Source organism: Schistocerca gregaria, chromosome 2 (assembly GCF_023897955.1).
Source record: "Schistocerca gregaria isolate iqSchGreg1 chromosome 2, iqSchGreg1.2, whole genome shotgun sequence".
Lineage (NCBI taxonomy): Eukaryota > Metazoa > Arthropoda > Insecta > Orthoptera > Acrididae > Schistocerca > Schistocerca gregaria.
Window position 1 is genome coordinate 986,320,352 of NC_064921.1, and position 11,276 is coordinate 986,331,627.

Sequence of the window (11,276 nt, forward strand, 5' to 3'; positions counted from 1 at the left end):
AACATGGTGACGTTTCGTTTGTCCACTGTTCAGGCCACCGTATAAGGATCTTCTCGTAGCTTTTTTAGTGCGGCCCTTCCCATGGCAGAAGATGGCTGGACGGTTTCCAGTCGAAATATTGTGGCACGAAATCAACAAGATCCAGCTGCAATCCCGAATCCTCGTAGAATATTCAGTACGCCGGGAAAACTTCAGGAACCAAATGTTCAAAATTCTCTGGAAAGTAGGTGAAAGCTATGGGAACAGATGGATAACATAGAATATGTACTAGAAGCACGAAGTAAAAATGAGAATGGATGATCAAGAACGAAGTGTTCGGATAATAAGGTTATAAGACAGGGACTGAGTCTCTCGCCCCTACTGTTAGATCTATACATCCAAGAAGCAGTGAGGAAACAAAAGTTACGTACTGGACTGAGATTAAAATTCAGAGTGGAGGGGTATCACCATCAACATTACTATCCTCATTGAAAGGGAGGAAGAACTGCAGGATCCTTTCAATAAAATGAAAGCACACAGTCTGGGCTGAGAGTGAACTGAAGAAAGATGAAAGTTTTGTGGAGTGCCAGAAATGAGATTAGCGATGAATTTAATATCAAAAATGGGAATAATCCTGCAACACTGGAAGGAAAGCAACACAAGACGGACGAAGGAGGACATAAAAAGCAGACTAGACACAGGCCAAGAAGCCATTCCTAGCGATAAAAGGTCTACTGGTAACAAACAAAGGCCTTAATTTGAGAAATAAATTTCTGAGAATGTACGTCTGGAGCACAGTATTGTATGGTACTGAAACATGGGCTGCGCGAAACCTGAATAGAAAAGAAACAAAGCGTTTGGGTCGTGGTGCCACAGAAGAATGTTGAAAATTAGATGGGCTGGTAAGGTGAGGTACGAGGTGATTCTGCACACAATCGGCGAGCACAGTAACGTGCAGAAAACATTGACAAGAAGGAGGGAGAGGATGAGAGGACATTAAGACAGTAGGGAATAACTTTCGCCGTACTAGAGGTTGCTGTAAAGGATAAAAACTGTAGAGGAAGACAGAATGGAATACATCTAACAAATTGAGGACATTTAGTGTAACTGCTACTCTCAGATGATGAGGTTGGCGCTGAGAGGAATTCGCGACGGGTCGCACCAAACCAGTAACAAGACCGATACGAAAAAAAAAAAAACTCTAATTCCTCCTGGTTGCGTACACATCAGGTGCAGTCCTAACCTATGCAATCACCAGCGGCTATTAAGTTGTGCTGCTGCGCTGCTACTACCTGTGACTCGCTTTTTAAACACTAGAGCGTTGCAGTATTGACTGTTTACAATGGCCACTAACTCAAATTGAGTCTGTCGTCGTGAAAATACATTACAAAACCAGATGACGCTACTCTAACATTTGCAAAAATATGCAAACAGACAAATGAAAAGCGCTACCTACTTAACATAGACAGATACACTTCACTTCGAAGAAGATACACGTCACGAAATAACTAGAAACCAGGCACTTAACACAAACTAAGAAATGTCGCTGCCGTTGCTGCTTGTTACTGCTCATGCCGGCGAATACAGCACTGCAGCGAGAAGTCAACATGTCAATGTTCGCAATATACGCGAACATTTAAGGGAAAAACTATTCAACACAGATAGGCAGTTGCTGTTCACCTTTTCACAGAACGAAAAAACCTACTACACTGAACGTTATATACAAACTAGGCAGAGGCAGATGGCTGGTCTGCTGGACTACCGGCCCAAGCTCCGAACTACAAAAACATTTTAATAAATTGTTGGTCGACAAACGTTGCAGTTGCTGTGACGCGCGTTTCGTTAAGTTAGATTTTGGCATCAGTACTTCAGGATGAAATGGATTTTGGATTCTTCACCTTAGTTTGTGCTTCCCCCGCACGTGAAGAAAATAGTTTAGTAATAGTTCTTTTTTTACAAAAAAGAGTATACTACGCTACTGGCCATTAAAATTGCTACACCACGAAGATGACGTGCTATAGACGCGAAATTTAACCGACAGGAAGAAGATGCTGTGATATGCAAATGATTAACTTTTCAGAGTATTCACACAAGGTTGGCGCCGGTGGCGACACCTACAACTTGCTGACATGAGGAAACCTTCCAACCGATTTCTCGTACACAAACAGCAGTTGACCGCCGTTGCCTGGTGAAACGTTGTTGTGATGCCTCGTGTAAGGAGGAGAAATGCCTACCATCACGTTTCCGACTTTGATAAATGTCGGATTGTAGCCTATCGCGATTGCAGTTTATCGTATCGCGGCATTGCTGCTCGCGTTGGTCGAGATCCAATGACTGTTAGCAGAATATGGAATAGGTGGGTTCAGGAGGGTAATACGGAACGCCGTGCTGGATCCTAACGGCCTCGTATCACTAGCAGTCGAGATGACAGGCATCTTATCCGCATGGCTGGAACGGATCGTGCAGCCACGTCTCGATCCCTGAGTCGTCAGATGGGGACGTTTGCAAGATAACAACCATCTGCACGAACAGTTCGATGACGTTTGCAGCAGCATGGACTATCAGCTTGTAGACCATGGCTCCGGTTACCCTTGACGCTTCACGATCCTGGGTGCACGAATGGCAAAACGTCATTTTTTTCGGATGAATCCAGATTCTGTTTACAGCATCATGATGGTCGCATCCGTGTTTGGCGACATCGCCGTGAACGCACATTGGAAGCGTGTATTCGTCATCGACATACTGGCGTATCACTCGGCGTGATGGTACAGAATGCCATTGGTTACACGTGTCGGTCACCTATTGTTCGTATTGACGGCGCTTTGAACAATGAGCGTTACATTTCAGATGTGTTACGACCCGTGGCTCTACCCTTCATTCGATCTCTGCGAAACCCTACATTTCAGTAGGGTAATGCACGACCGCATGTTGCAGGTATTGTACGGGCCTTTCTGGATACAGAAAATGTTCGACAGCTAGCCCTGGCCAGCACATTCTCCAGATCTCTCACCAATTGAAAACGTCTGGTCAATGGTGGCCGAGCAACTGGCTCGTCACAATACGTCAGTCACAACTCTCTATGGACTGTGGTATCGCGTTGAAGCTGCATGGGCAGCTGTACCTGTACACGCCATCCAAGCTCCGTTTGACTCAATGCCCAGGCGTACCAAGGCCGTCATTACGGCCAGAGGTGTTCTGGGTACTGATATCTCAGGATCTATGCACCCAAATTGCGTGAAAATGTAATCACATGTCAGTTGTAGTATGATATATTTGTCCAATGAGTACCCGTTTATCATATGCATTTCTTCTTGTTGTAGCAATTTCAATGGCCAGTAGTGTATATAAGCTGCAGATAGAACCTAAGGACTCAAGTTTTATAAAAAGTGGACTTGACGGATTCGGCAACCCTATGCATTTATGTTTTACTACTGTTTCTTTACTAGGCCATTATTATTACACTAGAATTTATTATATCTGAAGAGGCTTGGCACACTATGCAATGGCATGACCATTCAAGGAGTTACCAATGCAGAAGCCAAAGATCTCACAAGATGGAGGGTAATGTACCAAAATGCAGACCCTGCTTTATGTTGCGAGAGGCACGTGGAACAGAAATGAACTAAATTTATCATATTCAGATTTGATTGGAGGTGATGATTTAGCTTCATTCAAAGTATGACTATTTAGCATCATTCAAAATATGACTAGCATGTTCTCATGTAAGCCCCTTTTTTGTGAGAGTCCCAGAATTTTTGCTGCATCCAACACCCCGACATACCTATAACAAAAAAGAAATCCGACCCTGGATGCAATAACATTCAACCCTCCTTCCTACGGATGCACACAGTCTGATGATGAGCTCCTTCGCTAGTGATATTAATGGCGTATGTAAATGTTACTGGAAGCTGTTTATAGCTGAACGAATGCATGGTGAACGGATCTCAGTCTGTCATAGACAAGGCGTTGATTTCAACAAATTTTTATTTTTGCTACGTGTTTCGTACTACCGTAAGTGGCCGTCAGCTTTAATTACCAAATACTTTTGTTCAAACGACTTTTGTAAATAGTAGTGCTGTGTGCACTTCATGCAAATAGTTAAACACTTATACCGTATCGTTACAGAATTCGTTATTTTGGACGATTTACAACCATTGGAATTTGCTTTACAGATGGGAAACTTTTATAGTGAGTCTGACCCTATAATTTCAACTCGAACGGAGTGGTACGTCTCAAGATGATCCGCATGACAGACGTAAAAATGGCAACTCGAGATGAGAACTCAGAGACAGATCAGAATATGGTAAGAGACGATCAGCAATTAAACGTGTATCATACAGCAGAACGCTGAAGGTACAACGCCGGATACAATACGCTATATTTTACTTGAGGCATTGGCTACAAGGAAGTTTTCAGCAAAATGAAAGCCGCGTTTTTTGTGTGCTTACCGCAGGAAAACGCACAAATGAATTTCCCAAATATATTCGCAGACACTCCAAATTATTTCGTGTAACGATTTGTTACTGTGGGTGAGATGTTTTTCACCACTTCAGAAACGAAACATCAATCAAAGAAATTAATCGAAGCAGGTGAGCCTGATCCAAAAAATGGCGAAGTCGATTTCATTCCCTGGGAATGCTATGGCCATTGTTCTTCAGGAAATAAACGTGATTCATTTTATTAATTGTTTCGTAAAGAAGACAAAACAATATTCGTAGAATAGGCTACTGTGCAAGCCATTTTACACAGCTAGATGAAAATATAGGGCTGGACTGTGAAAACGAAATTTGAATCAAAAGCTTTCACTAAGAAAATTTCAGGTGTCTACAAAGAGGTTTTGTCAGTCGGAAAACGAAGTACGAATTTTTGGGACAAACACTGTGTTCGCAATAATAGACATCCTTTGACTTTTATTTACAGCCTGCAAATACATCTGTAGGTATCGTTGACAATTTTTTTGAGTCAAATGTTTATTGAGGCCACTGATGGGAATTTCACAGAACTTCAAAGAGTCACACTTTAAGAGACGATTCTAATAATTGGAAAAAGAAGGAAAAAGGCACTTCGACATAAAAAATAATTTGACAGAGTACTGAAAGGCCTAGTCGAAACAAACGCACCTATATTAGACGATAGTCCCTCATAATTATTGGCTGCTTCGGGAAATACAGACATGCTGAAACCTTTCTACTTAATATGTAAGGTACATGACCAGGCGAAACCCTCTCAGATTTCAGGAAGACTATAATCACTCCAATTCTAAAGGCGGATACTGACAGGTGTGAGTACTTCCGAACCATCGGTTTAACAAGTAAAGACTCCAAAATAGTAACACGAATTATTTACGGATGAATGGAAATGGTGGAAGTTGAGCTTGGTAAGGATCAGTGTGGTTCCAGAGATATACAGGAACACACGGGGCTGTATTGACCCTACGACTTATCTTCGACAATAGGTTATGGAAACGCAAACGTATGTTTGTAACTACTGTAGATTTAGAAAAAGGTTTAGACAATTTTTACTGGAATACATTTTAAAATTCTAAAAGTAGCACCGATAGAGGGAGCGAAAGGCTATCTACGGCTTGTACAGAAACCAGGCGGCATTTGTAAGAATTGAAGGACATGAAGGGGGAGCGAAAGCTGAGAAGAGAGTTTGAGACGGGGTTGAAGAGTTGAAGGACTAGAAAGGGAAGCGGTAGCTAAGAAGGGAGTGTGAGTCAGGCTTATAGCCTACCCCCCCCCCCCCCCCCCCCCCCAAGATAAGCGAGCAATTTCGGATACTAAAGAGAAACCTGAAATGGTACTAAAGTTCAGAGAGAATTAATAATAACTATGACGTCAAAAAACTTTGAAGTGAATGGATGACTTTGTAATTGTAGACTGTTGAAGTTTACTTGAAAGTAACTGATAGTGCCTTTGAAAGAGGTTATAAGATGAACAACAGTAAAAGTAGAGTACGTGCAATGGAGTGTACTTAAATAAAGTCAGGCGGTATTGAGGGGATAAAGATAGGGATATCAGACACTAAAAGTGTTATATAAAAAGCTTTTTGGGAGCAATGTACTTGCTGATAGGTGCAGTAGAGAGGATATAAAACGCAGGCTGCCAGCAGTACGAAAATCATTTCTGAGAAAGAGAAAACTGCTGACACAGAATACAAATTTACGAGCTGGGAAATCTTTTTCGAAGCTACCTAGAGTTAAACATTACATGGTCTCAAACATCAACGCCTCTTACAATCCAGCTCTCAGGGGACTGTACAAGAGAAACCATCTGTAAATGTGAACTTAAAGAAACATAAAACAAAAAATAATAAAGCACCAGGACAAGATTCAATCGATCTAGAGCTGTTTAAATGCTCAAGGAAGTCATTTATAGACAGATTCCTAAACTTCTGAAAAATGATCTGGTCAGGGGATAATATACATGAGAGCTGGATTAAATTAATTGTGATCACTATCTTTAAAAAAGGATACTGAAAATTCGTGATAACAACCGAGGAATAAGCTTACTGAACTCGACGACACCATCAAAAATAAATTGTGCAGTCACGATGAACTTATAATGGGTGTGCAACAAAACGGCCTTTGCAAGGGAAAATCATGCTGTGATGGCTATTTTTCACTGAAACTACTAACAGAACAACGCAGAGAATTTAATCTAGAAACACATATTGCCTTGGTCGGCTCCAAAAAACGCTTCCGATATAGTCAACAGATATTAGTTTTTACAGATTCTGGCAGGTGATCACCTATTCTCCGGCAACTTATCTAAAATACGTACATAAATTACTAAACAAATTTAATCTGTGTCAAGAAAGATGGCAAATTGTCAGAGTACCGCAGAACCATACTGGGGTACAACAGGGACGCAGCTTTTCTTCACTACTGTTTATTATTTATATGAATAAAATCATCCAAGATGGAGACAAATGCAGCACGGCTTCACAAATCAAAAGAAACACTTTGCTTTTTGCAGATGATTCAGCTCTTGTAGCATATTCAGAGTTTGACCTGCTGCGCCCTACACACAGTTTTCAGATTGTATTTGAGAAATACAGTATGGACATCAACACCGGAAAAGCATAATTATGGCATTTTGTGGAAAATACCCAACACAAAGTTTGATATGTTGGAAAAATAAAATTCTAGAAAGAGTAAACATGTTCACATATTTAGGCTACAAATTATCCTTTCTGTAAGACAGGACCTAGCCGAAAAAGCCACTAGTTATACAAAAGCAATGGGAGCCATTACTAACACATTAAAAACCTTGCCTAGTTCAAAACCACTCCAGAATACGCCTTTGTAAAACGTAAGCGAGCCCTGCGCTGTGCTGTGGTAGCGAAACGTGGACAATGAAGGCAAAAGTTGAACAGCCTGTGAAATCAAATTCTTGAGACGAACAGCTGGTTACACCAAATTGGATCACAGAAGGAATGTAGATGTGTTAAAGGAATTTCATATGAAACCCATCACACGTTATGCAAGGAACTATCAAAATGATTGGAGAGAAGATGTACAACGAATGAGCTCAAAGAGGATCCCAAAATCCATGGCACACTAACACCGTAACGGTGTATGATCGCTAGGTCGACCAATGCAAAGATGGCAATAAAACTTCTCGAAGACTCCCTAACAGGCCAAGAGGCCCAACAGTGGGGAAAAATGGAATAATATCCATTAAAAATATTAATAGTTCGCATCATAGGAGATTCACCATATAGTTTTATATACATGCATCGCCCATTTTCTATATCAGCTGCTGATTTAAAGTGTCTCGCTGGGTTTTCGGATACCACGGCCAATGCAGTTTTCCTCATGGCTGCTCGCATAGGGCTCTAGCTAGTTCAATATTCCTTATGCCCACGCCCGAACCGTCCCCAGATGATATTACGGTGCGATTTTATTGGTGCTTATACACATTTTCACTCGCTTTGAAGGGCTTACTTTATTATCTCTGCACCAAACACTCGCTGTATTTTGTTTTAGGGATACGCCCTTTGACAAACGCTTCTAGCGAGTTGTAATTTACCAATGACGCGAAGGACGGAGAAAGGCTTCAAGGAGGCGTAATTAACGTTGTAAACGCAATGTGCAGAACTATTCTGCTCCATGTAGCAGAGGTTGCTACGCCAGTGTAAAAAGAAAAACTGTAAAATACTTCCTTTCTAATCCCTGTTTAGATGAATGCCGGAAATTTGCCACGCCGGACATTCGCCACACTTGCCCCTTCGCCAGGTAGCTATCCCTCAGGTAAAGGACGCCCTTCCTCGTACTTCTTCTGTCCGCTTTCAAACCGCCGTGTCCACACCTTACTCGATACAACCAGCACGTAAGGGACCTTCTTCTTCGACATCTTTGCCAAATGCAGGGCTTCTTTTCCGAAATCGAAATATTTATAACTTTTCGGAAACGAAAGCAATACCGACGATTATGTCAGTATGTAATTAGTTCTGCCAGGTATAAATATAGGTCCCTCTGTCTGTAGGGTAGCTTCCTTCACGCTTACTGATTGCGATAGAAACAGTCCATCGGCATGGAAGCAACAAGAAAGGAAAGATGTAAAGAGAATGCGAATGTACGCTAATCATTTCTTTTTTATCACTGCATTTGTGCGTACTTTAATTACAAATGCATGCCCAAAAGACAATAAGGAAAGAAGAAATGGGAATGTGAATGTTTGAAAAGAAGAACGACATTCTCCATATTAATTTACACTCTAAAATCCGATATCCCTTGCGCCGAAACATTAGTTAATAATGTGTAGCGGGACAATGTTCAAAACATGACTGAAAATAGGTTCACTAAATAGAGATAAGAACATCTAAAGTCAAAGTACAATTTTAAAATGTTAGAAATAAGGAAATGAAGTAATACAGAATGCTATGCTTGTAAAGTACGTTGCTATTCTGCATTGTTTAGCTCTGGTATTTACAGGGTCACAGAGAAAGCATCCTAGGTTTTGGAAAATCCGTAATTGTAGTGATCAGCACTAAAACAGAAACAAGAAGCACAACTTAAGGAAAAATAATGTAACGTGTGTTTCAGCTCACAAGCGACATTGAAACAAATAGTTCCTGTGACTTAGTATGGGCAGAGGTTATATTCGACAACCGAAATAAATTAATAACTGGCTCCTTTTACCGGCCCCCGGCCTCAGATGAAACAGTTGCTGAACAGTTCAAAGAAAACTTGAGTCTCATCACAAATAGGTACGCTACTTATACAATTATAGTTGGCAGCGACTTCAGTCCAACTTCCATATGTTGACAAAAATTTATTTTCAAAACAAAACAAAAAATTGTTCAAATGGCTCTGAGCACTATGGGACTCAACTTCTGAGGTCATCAGTCCCCTAGAACTTAGAACTACTTAAACCTAACTAACCTAAGGACATCACACACATCCATGCCCGAGGCAGGATTCGAACCTGCGACCGTAGCGGTCCCGCGGTTCTAAACTGTACCGCCCAGAACCGCACGGCCACTCCGGCCGGCAAAAGCAGCTAAAATTTCGGTTGATGTCTTTCTAAGAGACAGTCTCCACTCCAGGGATTAGTGAACACACAGTAGAGCAAGGCTCAATTCCGTAACAAAGAAATTCATATATATATGTAAGTGAAGACCATATGTGGCTTAAGTTCAAAGAAATAGTATTACTGAGGCTCAAAATTTGGTGCGGATTTCAATGCGAGATGCATTTAATAGTTTCCACAACGAAAGTCTCTCTAAAAATATGGCAGAAAATCCAAAGAGATTCTGCTCCTATGTTAAGTAAACCAGCGGAAAGGCTCAGTAAGTACCTTTAGTGCGAGACAGCGATGAGGAGGAGGGGGGGACAAGGGACCCAACTCTTCCGAGCAGGTAAAATCGTGGCAAATGTCCGCACACCGTTTAGATCACCTGAGAATGGGCCTAAACTGCCGTGAAATCGGTCGTGATTTTAATAACCCTTCCAGAGCCAGAGAGGTGTTTTTTTTGCCGTCATATAAAAACTGGAAAGAAGAAAGAGACAGTACATGAAACATGGACGATAAGCAGTGTAGACAAAAAGAGGGTAGAAACTTTGGAAATGTGATTCTACAGAACACTGCTGAAGATTAGATGACTAGATCGATAAATTAGTTAAGGGTACTGGATCGAAACTGGGGAAAAATGAATTCACGGCACTACTTGAATAAAAGAAAAGAGAGATTGATAAGGTATAGCCTGAATCATCAGAGGAATCATCACTTTGTGGACGCAACTGCGGTGGGTAAAAACTGTAGAGGGAGAGCGAGGCTTGACTACCGCAAGCAGGTTCAAGTTGATGCAGCTTTACGAAGAGATGAAGAGGCTTGCACAGGAAAGACTAGCACGGTGCGCTGCACCAAACCGGTCTTGTGACGGAAGACGGCACGATAACTTCGACAAATAAGCTTCGTTCACTCGAAGGCTTGGAAACACTCGATCTTGCGCTCGTAATAACACGTTAATCATTTGTCCGACAAGCTGCTCGTGTCTTCCAGTGATCCACCTTGCAGCGAAAGCTGCTCAGTGTCTGCTAATGATCCCCGCGTGCTACGTGAAAATTTCGAACGGTAAATATGACGATCACTGGCCCTACTGACGTCATTGCTAGCGCGGAGGACACGCTGTGACGCACTGAGCTGCTGGCGCTGCGCCGATTCGCGATACTTACTACGGTGAAGGAGACAGTGTGAAGTCAGAGGAGCGAAGGCTCAAGAAGCGGTCTCGACGGCGGCCAGCGCGCGACTGACGCGCAGCGCTCGGCCGACCTGCCTTGGTATTTACGTGGGGGGAGCCCCGCTGTTCCTTTTGCGGCGGAGGAAGGCGTGACATCACCTGCCGGCCGCGAATTGTGTTGACTCTCAAGGCCGGCGATGATGAGCGGCTGGAGACCTGCTACGCTGTCGCGTCCCGACACTGGCTGCAACTCTGCAGCACGCGGCGGAGTTCCACCAACGGTGTCCTCAAACAGGACTGCGAACTATATCATCATCATCTTCTTCTTCTTCATCAGTGTTCTGCCAAACTCCTGGCTGTCCGGTCTTCTGGCATCCTCTTCAGGTGTGCATAATTTCCTCTTCCCTTTATGTCGTCTCTCATCTTGTTTCTCCTTCCTCTCAGTCTCGTCCCACAAACCATTCCTTCCAAAGCATCTGCTAGCAACCACTCCCTTGTCAATGAATGTCCCAAACAGTTCTTTTTCCTTTCCATTACAACCTTCAGCAGACATCTTCTCTCACCAACCCTTCTCAATACTCTTTCATTACTCACTCTTTCCATCCAGC

At 42.4% G+C, this 11,276-nt stretch overlaps 1 protein-coding gene across 2 annotated transcripts in view; it reads right to left on the reverse strand.

The window, feature by feature from the left end:
* LOC126335470 (leukocyte elastase inhibitor-like) overlaps positions 1-10,915 on the reverse strand; it is a 214,482-nt gene extending 203,567 nt beyond the window's left edge. Inside the window, exon 1 of one of the 2 annotated variants that reach the window (XM_049998784.1) lies at positions 10,664-10,915. The gene's annotated coding sequence lies outside the window, so the exon portion shown is untranslated. The remainder of the gene's footprint in view (positions 1-10,663) is intronic. The other variant, XM_049998786.1, reaches the window with a different exon arrangement.
* Between the last annotated feature and the right edge of the window lie 361 nt (positions 10,916-11,276).